General features: G+C 51.6%; 1 non-coding gene across 1 annotated transcript; it reads left to right on the top strand.

The window, feature by feature from the left end:
* The first annotated feature begins 13,969 nt into the window (after positions 1-13,969).
* LOC144728997 (U6 spliceosomal RNA) lies at positions 13,970-14,075 on the top strand. Its single transcript, XR_013587608.1, has one exon. It is a non-coding gene; the product is annotated as a U6 spliceosomal RNA (small nuclear RNA).
* The last annotated feature ends 338 nt before the right edge of the window (positions 14,076-14,413 follow it).

The following is a 14,413-nucleotide window of genomic DNA, read 5'->3' as shown; positions in this document are numbered from 1 at the left end:
GACGTGTCGGCCACAACGCAAGCAGCCGTCCTCAGGTGAAGAACAGGTCTGTCGGAAAGATAGCGTCTGAAGAACAGGTCTGTCGGAAAGACAGCGTCTGAACGCTGTCTTTCCGACAGACCTGTTCTTCACCTAAGGATGGCTGCTTGCGTTGTGGCCGAAACGTCGTGAGAATTATTTTATTATGTTTTATTTTTATTATTTTATTATTTCCCTTCTACGTGATTTTACCGAAAGAACGAAGAAGATTAATCCCTGCAGTCACGAAAGCTTTAAATCGAAAAAAAATTCGTAGCTAGTTGAAAGCTGTTGCTGCTGCTGATATACGAATGTAAGTTGAACTTCTTTCGCACCGTAAACAACCGTGCTAATCGAAAGTGCGGATGATGATGATGTTGACACGGATGAGTCAACGCGTAGGTTAAACATCACCTTTGCACCACTGATAACTATGAATAAAACTATTATTAGCATTTTAGAAAAGACACGTACAGTACGTGCTTGTTCATTTGGTGGGGAGGGATCCGGTGGATCGTTTCCCCCATGCAGTGTGGTACAAATGTTGCACCGCCAGTGAAATGGTCCTGATGACGGCGATGATACTGATGACGATAATGGTCATGATGAGTCAACATTGTGACAAAATACATCATCATCATTGCACTGTTAATTAAGAGTATTTGTGAAAAAAAATGTAATCTAATGTCGAAATATCCACCCTTATCATTCACGTAAATTTCCGTACAATTAGTAAAGTGACCCATGAATTGAAATGACATCGTATTCTGTAGCTGTGTAGATGCTGATGATGATAATGCTGATGATGTAGAAATGATAATGAGTCAACAACGTCGTTGTAAACACCATTTTCAACCTACCGCTCATGACAATGACGATGTAGACAGATCATCATCAGCGTCAGCATCATCATCGACGACTCACCAGCGCTTATGTGACCACTCTTCATTTTTTTCTTAAAAGGAAAATCATCATCGTAATGTTGACGACAATGATGATGATGATTCAACATCGTTACGAGCATGTTAACGAGACATTCAAACAGATGCACAAATACACGCGCGCGTGTGTGCGCGTGTGTGCGTATGTGTGCGCGTGTGTGTGCGTGTGTGTGTGCGTGTGTGTGCGCGTGTGTGTGCGTGTGTGTGCGCGTGTGTGTGCGTGTGTGTGCGCGTGTCACAGGTGCTGGCTAAAGTGGCCACTCGGGACAGAGTCATCTTGTTGGGTGACTTCAATGCCCGAGTTGGTCATGATGCTGGCACCTGGTCTGGAGTGATTGGAAGGCATGGGCCAGATCAGCTCAATAATAACGGTAGGAGGCTGCTAGATTTTTGTGCAGCCCATGGGCTTGTAATTACCAACACGCTCTTCCGGCATCGGCGCATCCACACAACATCATGGATACATGCCGGGTCCAAGCAAGAACATCTGCTGGACTACATAGTGACGGACCAGCGGATGCGAGCCCATGTCCTTGACACCAGGACCTACCGTGGAGCTGATCTGCCCTCTGACCATCGACTAGTCATCTGTAAGATGCGCCTGCCATTTTTTCACTCCGGTGGTCGGTGTACACCCAGGACCCCATTCAAACCAAAAGTGGCCTGGTCTCAGTTAGCTGATGAAAGTTGCAAGCGAGAATTTCATCATCGCTTGCAGCTGGGGTTGGCATCGTCGCCCACTCCACCTGATGTCGAGGGTAAATGGGCGAGGTTTAAGACTGTGACTCATGCAGCTGCAATGGCTGCTTTGGGTACGCGGTCCAGACCTCCCCAGAAACACTGGCTGACAGAGGAGGTGTTCAGGTTAATTGAGAAAAAGCGACAGGCCCACTCTCATCGCCTACAGCATCCCACGTCAGAGAATGAGGAGGTTTACCGCAGCCTTCGCTCGGAGGTTCGGAGAGCCGTAAGGCGCTGTAAGGATGGGTGGTGGTCGCGGGTTGCTGAGAAGATGGAGTCTGCCTCAGTGGCCCGCGATCACAAATCACTATTTAACTCCATCAAAAAAGTAACCTGCAGCGCCACACCTATTACAATCATTAGAGGAAAAAACGGTGATCCAATCTCCGACCCCCAGGAACAGGTTTGCAGATTTGCTGAGCATTTCTGTGAGGTCCTGGGGGAGGGAAAACATCATGGCACAAAGTGGGGATAACCCTGCTGAGGCTGCGGTGCCTCAAATATTGGAAGAGGTCACCCCCTGTGAGTGGTTGGCTGAGGTGCCAGCTGTTGAGGAAGTACTGAGGGCGATCCGGAGTCTGAGACCAGGGAAGGCACCGGGCAGAGATGATCTCCCAAGCGAAATGCTGAGGGAGGGTGGCGTTTGTGCACAGACTGCCCTATATGACATCATAACAACAGTCTGGACCACTGGACGGGTTCCGCAGGACTGGAAGGATGCCCTGGTGGTCCCCCTCTTTAAGAAGGGGGACCGTACCGACTGTAACAACTACAGGGGCATCTCACTCCTCAGTGTGCCGGGTAAGGTCCTGGCAAGGATTATTCAACATCGCCTTGCTAGGCACGCTGAGGAGAGGCTTGCGGAGCCCCAATGCGGTTTCAGGAAAGGGCGGTCCTGCACAGATGCCATATTTTCTGTCCGTCTGCTACAGCAGAGGTGTAGGGAATTCCAAAAAGACCTACATCTCTGCTTTATTGACCTGGTCAAGGCCTATGATACCATCAGTAGGACTGGGCTCTGGGTTGTTCTTCGTGCTTTTGGAGTCCCTGACCCTCTGCTCACGATCATTAAGGACCTTCATGATGGTGAGCGGGCCCGGGTAAAACTACGTGGCCGGGAGTCGGAGCCTTTCCCTGTACACCTTGGGGTGCGACAGGGATGTCCTCTGGCTCCCACATTATTTAACATCTATTTCGACTGCGTAGTTCGTGAAGCCTTCAATAGCTGTACCGGGGGAATTTCCATTTGGTACAGATATAATGGGAGGCTGATCGACGCCCGGGTCCGATCAAGGGATGGCTCCCTATTGGTCAACCACGTTATGTATGCCGATGATTTGGTAATAGCTGCTCATTCAGAAGAGGAGTTGGAGACGCTGCTGCTGAGACTGGAGCATGCCACTAAGAGGTGGGGCCTTACCATCAGCCCCACCAAAACTAAGCACCTGCCTGGGTATTTTGTACCATCGGACACTCCACCCCCACAACTCCCAATTGGTGATGGGGCAGTTGTGGAGAGAGTGGAGAGTTTCCCATACCTGGGCAGTGTGCTTATGACCGGCTCCAGTTTATCAGCAGAGGTCTCACTCCGAATCAGTCGAGCGGCAATATCTTTTCATCGGTTGCGTAACGCTGTGTGGAAGATACCTGGTCTGTCGCTCCGCACGAAGCTTCAGGTCTTCTCGGCCACAGTCATTCCCTCCCTTCTCTACGCTTGCGAAACGTGGACCCCCCTAGTGGAGCATCTTCGCCGGTTGGAAACATTTAGGCTGGCCTGCCTACGATCCATCCTTGGTTTAACCAGGCTGGATTGTGTGAGGAGCTCACAAGTCCTTGAAAGATCTGGGCAAAGTCCCATCAGTGAGCTCCTCCGGCAGGCAAGGCTGCGTTGGCTGGGTCATGTAGCCCGCATGCCCAGCCACCTCATGCCTAAACAGCTTTTGTTCGGCCGGATCGAGGGGGCTAAACGGGCGCGGCACGGGCTAGAGAAGAGATGGAGTGATGTGGTACAGGAGAATGTGGAGCTGAGTGGACTTGCCGATGACTGGTACCAGCGGTGTCAAGATCGGCCTCAGTGGAGGAGGCTCGTGAAGGACGCTACTGGGCAGTTGGAGGCAGTCGCCCTCCAACAACAACGGAGGGCGGAGGAGCGACGCTCACAACAACGAGCGGAGCGCCGGGTGGCTAAAGCACAGCAAGTTGGTACAGTAGGGGGCACAGGTGGTGCATCAGCCAGTCATCTCGGTCATCTCGGTCAGTCGACCCGTGGCACCTGGGTCTGCCCCGTGACCTCCTGCCAGCGGGCGTTCGACACTTCACGTGGCCTCAAGGTGCACATGGCCTGGCACAAGCGTCGTGGTGACGTCACCGCCACTTAGTGGTGAAAGGCGGTTGTTGTTGTTGTTGTGTGCGCGTGTGACTCATGGAAACTGCTGCATTGCAAAAGTGAAAAATATTCAACCATAGAGACTTTGCACGCGATTTCGACTAAAGGTCATGCGCATCACCGATGGCGATTGGGATCTGGATCTGGCAGGAGTCTCCCCGAGGTCATTCATTGTCTTCGTCGTCATCACAGCCATCAGCATAATCAGATTCATAAAAATCCTCATAATTGTTATCAATCATGATGATCGTAATCATCATCCTTATAATCATGAGCCTCGCCATAATAATTAGCATCATAATAATCATGGCGATCATCGTAAAGTCATCATCATTCATCATATCGATCATCATCATCATCATCATCGTTAAATAATCATAATAATCATTGTCATAATGGTAATTATAATCATCATCTATTATAACGATCATCATCATCATAATGATCATCATTCATCATTGCTTTCATCATCCATCATAATAATCATCATCATCATCATGATCATCATGAGGAATGATAATCGACACAATCATGATCAACCATTAACATCTCATCACCACCACCACCACCGTGAACAAATGCTCGCTTCAGCTCCCTCCCTCTCTCCCTCTCCGAACCGCCACGAACCGAGGGCCTCAACCCTCCCCGCGCGGTGCATTATCGCCGCGTCACCTACAGCGAGCGTGAAATGCTCCCTCCAGCTTCAACACGAGCAAACCCCCCCCCCATCCCTCGTCGTTTGCCCTTCACGGCTCACTTTTTGGCTGTTGTGCGCTATTGAACGTTGATCCGATAAGACTCGGAGCTTATTACGTCGCATCAACCGCTCACAAAAGGAGAGCTGTCAGTTGCGGGCAACTCAACCGGGTCAACGAAAAATCCGCAAGCAGCCCCATCCTTGGCTCTTTTATCAATTGAGGGGGGGGGGGGCTTGCTCCCGGTATGGAAATTCGACAATCATCATCTCCGCCGACGAAGCGTCCGAGCGCGTGCCGTTGAATGTCGAGTCGGATAAAGTGAAGCATATGGTGACCCGATGTTTATTCACGTCGGATTGAATAGAAACCCCTCCCCTCGCCACCTCCCCCCACCCCATCAAATACAACGATCACACACACGCGAGCTCACGCACACGCACGTGTGTGTGTGAGCTCAGCATTTCCATTACAGCCTCAACAGAGAGAGGGAGAGAGAGGGGTGGGGTGGGGGATGAGAGAGGGAGAGAGAGATAACAAAAAAACAATTCTGGCTCAGCCGCAATTAACCTTGAACCGCGGCGGCGCAATGCCACCTCGCCGTCGTTCGTCGGTAGGAGGCGGCAGTAATGAAGTCAATTAACAATATAGCATGGGCCAAGGGCGGGATATGGCGTGCGGCAGAGAACACCGCAAATGGCGGCATTGTCATCATCATCGTCGTCATCATCGTCATCATCATCATCGTTGTCGTCGTCGTCATCATCATCGTCATCGTCATCATCATCATCGTCGTCATCATCATCGTCGTCGTCATCATCATCATCGTCGTCATCATCATCGTCATCATCGTCATCATCGTCATCATCATCATCATCGTCATCATCATCATCGTCGTCATCATTATCATCGTCATCGTCATCATCATCATCGTCATTATCATCATCATCGTCATCATCATCATCATCGTCATCATCGTCATCATCATCGTCGTCGTCATCGTCATCATCGTCGTCATCGTTGTCATCATCTTCATCATCGGACAGTCGATGTGGCTTGCAGAAGAGAAGCCACTACATTTTACGCTTCTCAGAACCGTGGCAGCCGAAGGCGGCTACAGTGACAGATACAGCCGCAGATGCAATGAGGCGCACACACACAGATGCACAACTGCTCGTGTGTGTGCATGTCTGATGGAAAATGCTGAATCATAAAAAGTCATATCTTCAGCTGAATAGACTCTTCACACGAGTTTGACTGCAGGCCATGCGTAGCAATGCTTGACATCACGGCAGATAGCAATCCGCAGCTCGGTAACCTCAACCTGAAACAGAAAGAGTCGTGCCTGGTACGGTGGTATGTGGATGCTGGTACGCAGGGGAGACAAAGGCGGATGTGCGCTATGCTGCCCGCATCTTTTGCCTGCCTGGTGACGCGTGCGCTTGCGTATGTCCCACGGAAAGCGCTGAATCTCAAAAGTGAAATATTCAGCCGCGTAGACAATTTGACACAAGTTCGACTTCAGGTCACGCGTATTTCATCGTCGTCGTCGTTATCGTTAGAGACTGGGATCAAAATACTAACCTGAAGCTCATCTTTAGGTCAATTCAGCCAACGTAATTAGCGAGCACTTGGTATGAGTGGCGTGGTGTGTGAATGTCAGCACAGGGGAAACTCTTTAATGTTACCAGGCAAGGCCCTTTGAGCTGGAGTGTTTTTTTTTCAGAAGCGACCTGGCCACAAATGATAGTTCCAACGGAGTGGCTTATCACGTGGAAATGTTCAGGAGGTCTAAATACTCCACGCACGTGTTTCTAAGTGTGGAGGGAAAAACCCGGAAGACCCGGAGGAAAACACCACGCGATCATACGGGAGGAGAGAGAGAGACACGCACACTCCAAATCTACAACAGGCGTCATGCGTCGGGATCGAACCCACGTCCTCCTTGCATACCAGGCGAGTGAGTTAACATCTCCTAAGCCACCGTTTAGCCGCATGCAAAGGCGGCAGCGTCGCCGCAAGCTTGACGGCTCACGCCTTAATAGGCACTCGCTGACAGCGCGTCTGCTTCACGTGCTCAGCAGCGCGCAGGCACTGACACATGGCACGCTTCGAGCTCCACGGAGGGGTTGTGATATCTCCCTTCGGAGGGAAACTAAAAATGAAACGACGTCAAGTGTGCCATGGGGAACAAACACAGCCAGACAGCCAGACCCCACCCCACCCTTTCCCACCCCATACAAAAAAGAGATAAAGATCTCCCGTATAGCCTTAACAGAATGTTGGGGCAAGTGCTGCCGGAACGGCACACGAGGGGGTGGGTGGCTAGCAGCACGTCCGGCCGCCTTTGTCTCCCAGTGGCGATGTTTACACACCGCACCAGGTACTCATTTGAGGCTGAGTCGACCTAGGGGAGGCCCAGGGCCGGTTCAGATAATCGTCACTTGGCGTTGGCCGTGTGCGGGAATCAACCTCGGGTGGCCGGGTTTGTAGTACAGCGCGCTAACCGCTACACCACCGCTCCACCCCCATCCCATACGTACACACACACGCATACCCAGACCCCCACAGACCACAAACACGCGCACACAAAGACAAAGATCCCCCGCCCCACCGTACACCCTAAACAGAATGTTGTTTGGAAAGTGCATTTCGCATTACCCTGCACACATGAAGGCCAATACGGCGCATAAGGGGGCTTGGTGTGGCTTGAAACCACGTCCGAACGCCTTTGTCTCCCCAATGCTGATGCTTTTTTTTACACACCGCACCAGGTACTCAGGGGAAACACCATCAACGGCTCCAACATTCGTCGCTGATGTTGGCCGTGAGCGGGAGTCAATCTCAGGTCGCCGGGTTCGTAGCGCAGTCCGCAAGCCATTACACTCCGGCTCCCCCAGGGCCACACACAAAGACGACACACCCACAGACACCCACAGACACCCACAGACACCCACAGACACCCACACACAAAGACAACACACCCACAGACACCCACAGACACCCACAGACACCCACAGACAAAGACGACACACCCACAGACACCCACAGACACCCACACACAAAGACGACACAACCACAGACACCCACAGACAAAGACGACACACCCACAGACACCCACACACAAAGACGACACAACCACAGACACCCACAGACAAAGACGACACAACCACAGACACCCACAGACAAAGACGACACACCCACAGACACCCACAGACACCCACAAATCACAAATACACACACACATACACAGACCCCCTCCCCCCACAACATTTAGTCGAATATCCAGTATCGTAGCGCGAGAGCTTTGCCCGAGTGGTTAACGCGCCGTGCTGCGAACGTGGTCGTATGAGTTCGACTGCTGGCCAAGGCCAATATCAGTGGCGAGTGATATCTGGACCGCTTCTGCCCCCACCCCTCTCCTCCAGCCATTCATGAAACCCCACTTTGCTGTGTAAAAACTTTAGTAGCAGCGAATAAGTGTCGCCAATTATTTAACGATGATTTACCAAAGGCTATTTTTAGGAGGGTCGTGCATTGTGATATGGTTTTGCCAATTCTCTCAATGAATATTTTGGCCACGTGACAGGAAACCGGCGTATCCAGAGAACACCACCCCCCACCCCCCACCGTGCATACGAGGGGGTGGGGGGGGGGTAACACTCACGGCTTGGCACAGGTGGATTTTGTCCTCCCCTATGATCGACGCACCGAGCGAGCCAGGGGGAGACTCAAGCCAGGTGATGTCCACGGTTTGAAATCAAACCCAGGTCGCCGAGTTTATACAGCACAGCGCACGCAAACCAGCCTGAAACAAATACAAATATGAAGATCCTCCATAGAGCCTCATTATACATGTTCGGGCAAAGTGCTGTTCTTGGCTCCACTATGAAAGCCGGCACGCCATCCGAAGGGGGTGGTGTGGTCTAGGCCACGTCCGGCCACTTTTGTCTCCCCCCCCCCCCCTAAACTGATATTTTCACACCGCACCTGGTACTCATTTAAGGCCGAGTTGACCTAGGGGAGGCCCAGAATCAGTTCGGGTTCTTAGCACAGTGCGGCAACTACGACGACACCACTTTTACTCAACAACAACAACTACTACGACACCACTTTTACTCAACAACAACAAAAAGCACTACTATGATACCACTTTGACTCAACAACAATTAATATGACACCACCTTTGTTCAACAACTAACATTCGCTACTAAATAGCGATGGCGTCAACGCGTGATTTGTCCCAGTCCAGCTGCGCCTTGATGCCCCGTGAAGTGTCGTGACAGGAGGTCACGAGAACGACTCACGTGCCATGGACGGACTACCTTAGATGACTGGCAGAAGCCCAACCTGTGCTCCCCACAATGCCAACTGAACACAAAGACGAAGATCCCCCGTATAGCCTTAACAGACCGTTGGGGCAAGTGCTGTTAGCGAGCACCTGTGAAGGCCATCACGGCACACGAGGGGTGGGTGGCCAGCACCACGCCCGACCGCCTTTGTCTCCCCAGTGGCGATGTTTACACACCGCACCAGGTACTCATTTGAGGCTGAGTCGACCTAGGAGAGGCCCAGGATCCGTTCAGATAATCGTCACTGTGTGTTGGCCGTGAGCGGGAATCGAACCTGGGTCGCCAGGTTCGTAGCGCAGCGCGCTGACTACACTACCGCCCCATCTCCCACACACACGCATAGACTCTGCTCTCCCATACAAAGACAAAAATCCCCCGTATAGCCTCAACAGACCTCGGCGCAAGTACTCTAAGGCAACCGAGGGGGTTGGTGGCGAGCACCACACGCACACACACACACCTCCCTTCTCTATTTCTCTTTCACTATCTCACACACACACACACCTCAATTCTCTATTTCTCTTTCACTATCTCACACACACACACTCTCACTTCTCTCGCTGTCACTCTCTCATACACATTCACTTCTCTGTCTCACTCACTTACTCACTTGCACGCATACAACAAAGACAAATGTCCCCCTGATAGCCTTAACAGACTGTTGGGGCAAGTGCTGTTAGCGAGCACCTATAAAGGCACACAAAGGGGTGGGTGACCAGCACCAGCCCCGACCACCTTTGTCTCCCTAGTGGCCATGTTTACACATTGGACAAGGTACTAATTTGAGGCTAAGTCGACCTAGGAGAGTCCCAGGACCGGTTCAGATAATCGCCACTGGTGTTAGCCGTTAGCGGAAATCAAACTTGGGGCGCGCCGGGTTCATAGCGCGCTAACCGCCACACTACCGCTCCCCACACACACATACAGACACACACACAGACACACACACACAGACACGCACACAGACACACAGACACACACACAGACACACACACAGACACGCACGCGGACACACAGACACACACACAGAGACACACACACACACAGACACACACACAGACACACACAGACACACACACAGACACAAACACAGACACACACACAGACACACACACAGACACGCGCGCGGACTTCGGTGCAAACGCAGGGCGGAGTGATTCTATAGCGACACGTCAGGACTGTCGGTTGGCACGAACCCCTCTGAATATGTTCACGGGCAGGGTGCGAGTATCGGGTTCGATTTCCACGGGGGAGCCTTGACCCCCGAATCAACCCCCCCCCTCCCCCCCCACTTTACCCCATCTACCCCCAAACCACGATCAAGGTTCACCTTAGGCCGACACCCCAACCCCCCCCCCCCCCCCCCCAGTTTTGTGTAATGTTCCAAACCTCCTTTGGACGTCCATTTGCGGCCATCCTCTATTTTTATCTCGGTTAGGTTCTGGAAACTCTTTGCTTGGAGACAAAACAAACAAACAAACAAAAACTCCGCGTCGAATTCGAGGAGTTTCACGACGACGGCGACAGCGCGCGAACGGCGGCGGTGGGCAGAGGTGGAAACAAGCCCGGGGCTCGTTCGAGTGTCGAGATGAATTCTCATCGCCCCGTGGATGCGATTCGGTCAACTCTTGATTCACCTGGGTAATGGATGGTGGGGGTGGGGGGGAGTGACCAAACCCTAAATTAAACTAGGGCTAATAGAACACGCATGTAAATTCGGAGATGTAAACTTTGAAGGAATTTTTGGACGTAGGTGCAATGGGGGTGAAGCGGCAGAATGCGTCCGCGTCTGGGTTCCATTGCTTCTTAAAGTAATCCTTGCCCGGCATGTTTGCTTGTCACGTGGGCGCGCAGTCACTGACCGCGCGACGAGAGAGGGGCAGCTGATCATTAAGGCAGCGCTGTGTGCGCAAACAAATACTCTTCACGAACTCTCTCGTCGAAATCGCTGTTAAATTGGGTGCTCCGGTTTCCTCCAACAAGAATGATCTTTCGTGATAAATTTAGGACTTAAAAATACAAAGCTGTCTTCTTTAGCATGCATAATTGTTTTTATTTAACTCGTTCCAAGCAACGTATGATATATAATGTGCCCAATGAAGAACATGTATTCAGTGTGTATATCCTTGCTGATCTTGTCAAAGAGCGTAAACCATTACGCGAATTCCGGTCATCTCACAGCGCGCGATTCGATCAACACATCACGCACTTGCATATGCGCTTCTGCGGCCATCTGGAACGCTCTTCCTTCCGATGTTAGGAAGCCGCTGGATCTGTGCAACTTTTAAATTTAGATGGAACACACATTTCTCTGAGAGCTGCTTCCTGTGTTTAGTGTGTCGTCCTTCTCCCGCACCTCCGACTAGCGCGGCTGGCTACGTACGGCGCGAAAGAAGTCCGTACACGTACACGCAAATCGCCCGCCACGACAACGCGTATCGACCAAGGGCGCTGAGCCGTCCCACCGCTCCTCGCGACGCGAAGACGAAGTCGAGGATGACGAAGACGAGAGTGGCAGCCAAAATTAAGGAGGAGCACGCGCGCTCCAGAGCGACGCGAGGAGCGGTGGGAGATGTGAATGCGGCGCGTCTTGCTGAAGCAGGCGGGGGGGCTCGATCGACGGTGATCGTCTCATTACGCAAGAGCGCGACCTTGGGAAGCACCTGCAGCTTTAGAGATGTCGGGCGACATCGTAAGTCGCGGGGGGGGGGGGCTTGGGCACGACGCGTCACGGCCACAGAGGTTGACGACGGCCGCTTTGGGTGGAAGGTGACGAAGACGAAGTCGAGGATGACGTAGACGGGTCGAGGATGAGGAAGACGAAGTCGAGGATGACGTAGACAGGTCGAGGATGAGGAAGACGGGTCGAGGATGACGTAGACGGGTCGAGGATGACGTAGACAGGTCGAGGATGACGTAGACGGGTCAAGGATGAGGAAGACGAAGTCGATGATGACGTAGACAGGTCGAGGATGAGGAAGACGGGTCGAGGATGACGAAGACGAAGTCGAGGATGAGGAAGACGAGTCGAGGAAGACGAGTCGAGGATGACGAGTCGAGGATGACGATGACGAAGATGACGAAGACGAGAGTGGCAGCCCAAACGAAAGAGGAACACGTGCGCTCCAGAGCACCTCCACCGCGGAGATGGAGCGATGAAATGGGCTCGTTTGCAGGCGCGCTCGATGGCTCGTTGTATCGTGACACCGCGAGAGATGGCGACGGCTTTTTTTTTGGGGGGGGGAGGCGTTCATCCAGCAGTGGATGGATCATGACGCGCAATGATGATAGTCTCTGTGTGCCTATGTGTGCGTCTCTCTCTGTGTGTCTCTGTGCTGTCTCTCTCTGCTTGTGTGTCTGTCTGTGTGTCTCCGTGTCTGTGTTTTGTCTCTCTCTCAAATGTAGCAATCTTTGGGAGAACGTAATCAACCAGGTAGGGTGTTGACTGTTGTGTTAGCCGACTCTCTGTGTTGTATTGCATTGTATTTCTAAGTTTACTAGATTTGTTTTCTCTTTCACTTGTACCTGATGACGATTGCTTGTGTTGCAATCGAAACGTCGTATGCTATTATTTAATTTATTCTTTATTTCTACGTGACTTTTACCGAAAGAACCCAAGAGTAATTCCTGCAGTCACGAAAGCTCCAAATCAAGTTTGAATGAGGAGGGTGTTGCAATTGTGTTTGGCCGAACGTGCGCGCGTGCGCTTGTGTGTACGCGTCTCTATCTCACCTTCAATTTATGAATGGTGATTCGCCAGCCACGCAATGTCTTTGTCTGGCGTGTTTGGCATCTGTACGGGCCACTGTGGGGAGTGGCAGGACGATGTCATCATTTCGTTGTATCGCATCACGGCTGTGCTCATACTTGACCGGTCAGACCCTCATCGTCGAGGTAAAGGTTCAGCCCTGCAATGTCTTACTCGGGCCACTGCTAGCAGAAGGGTCTCGTCTCGAGTGAGCGCTAGAGGGGCCCTCTAAGATGAGAGGGCGTTTGGCTAACTCTTCCTTGCATGGCCGGAGTCTTGCAAGAGGTGGGCGTACCCACACCTCACCACCCAACTTCCATGTAGTAGGCCAACAAACGTAAATGTTTTTTTTTGTTATTGAGAAGTAGGTCAAATAATTTGTTTATTTGAAATGAAATCTAATGGAAAATGCTTTTAACTTTTTATAACCATAACAAAAAAAATTACTCCTTAATGACCATCACTGGCATCGTCTGATCCGAATTGACGCATTGTGCTTTTTTAAAACTCTTGCTCCTGGATTAAAACACGGCCGCGATTGTAATTGGCTTCACGTGTCGCTTAGTATCCAGTATCGTCCACACATTATTCGACGACATTCCAAGGACGTGTACATCTGTTCAACACGTAGTAGGCTTTCGCGACCAATATTATTGCTCAGATGTAAATGTAAAATGTGTCGTTAAACCCGCCAATTAGTAAGGATCGTCACGTAAACAAAACACGCCAATTCGTTACGAGTTCACAGCACCCCGCTTGCGTGTTGGAGAGTAAACCCACAACATTTACTATGCGAGTACTGTGATGTTTCGCCGGTAATTAGGGACCGATAAATCTGTATCTTGTTGTGGATTGTGATATTTTTTGGAAGGGGGTGGGGGGGGGTAGCGGATTTCGTCCTTCTGAATCTCAGACGAGCGCTCGGTCCGCTCTGACCCATGTGGGGCCCTTGCCGCAGTTGCACCGCCTACGCACTCGATAGCTCAAGCCGTTGAAGTCCAACACGTCTGCTGCGCTTACCCATCCCTCGTGTAACTCTCGCTATCTCTCTCTGTCTCTCGCTATCTCTCTCACTCTCTCTCTCGACATCTCGCTCCGCCAGTACATATACTAAAATTGGAACGATACAGCGAAGATTAGCATGGTCTCGGCGCAAGGATGACACGCACATTCTCCCTCGCTATCTATCTCTCTCTCTGTCGTCCGAGATACCCCATCGCGTAAAACTCATCGGCCAAAACGGGAACACGCATCACCGTCGACAGAAGTGTGCGGCCAGAATGCGTTGCTCGCCGCCGCGTATGAGCCAACGCATTCAATTCTCTCGCGGGACACGCGTGGCTAGGCAGAGGGCTTGTCCTCTTTACTTTTGTTGTTTTTGTTGTTGCTGCTGTTGTTGTTGTTGTTGCTGCTGCTGTTGTTGTTGTTGTTGGGGGGGGGGGGGGTACCAGGGCGTAGAGTCACGACAACCGACGCAGGCTTAGCCGTACCCTCGATCGTGAGCTTCTTTGTCGGCGTATTGAGAACGCACG

This window comes from Lampetra planeri, chromosome 30 (genome assembly GCF_965212315.1).
Source record: "Lampetra planeri chromosome 30, kcLamPlan1.2.h2, whole genome shotgun sequence".
Classification (NCBI taxonomy): Eukaryota; Metazoa; Chordata; class Hyperoartia; order Petromyzontiformes; family Petromyzontidae; genus Lampetra; species Lampetra planeri.
The sequence above is the reverse complement of the archived record's forward strand: the minus strand, read 5'-3'. Positions and strand labels throughout refer to the sequence as shown.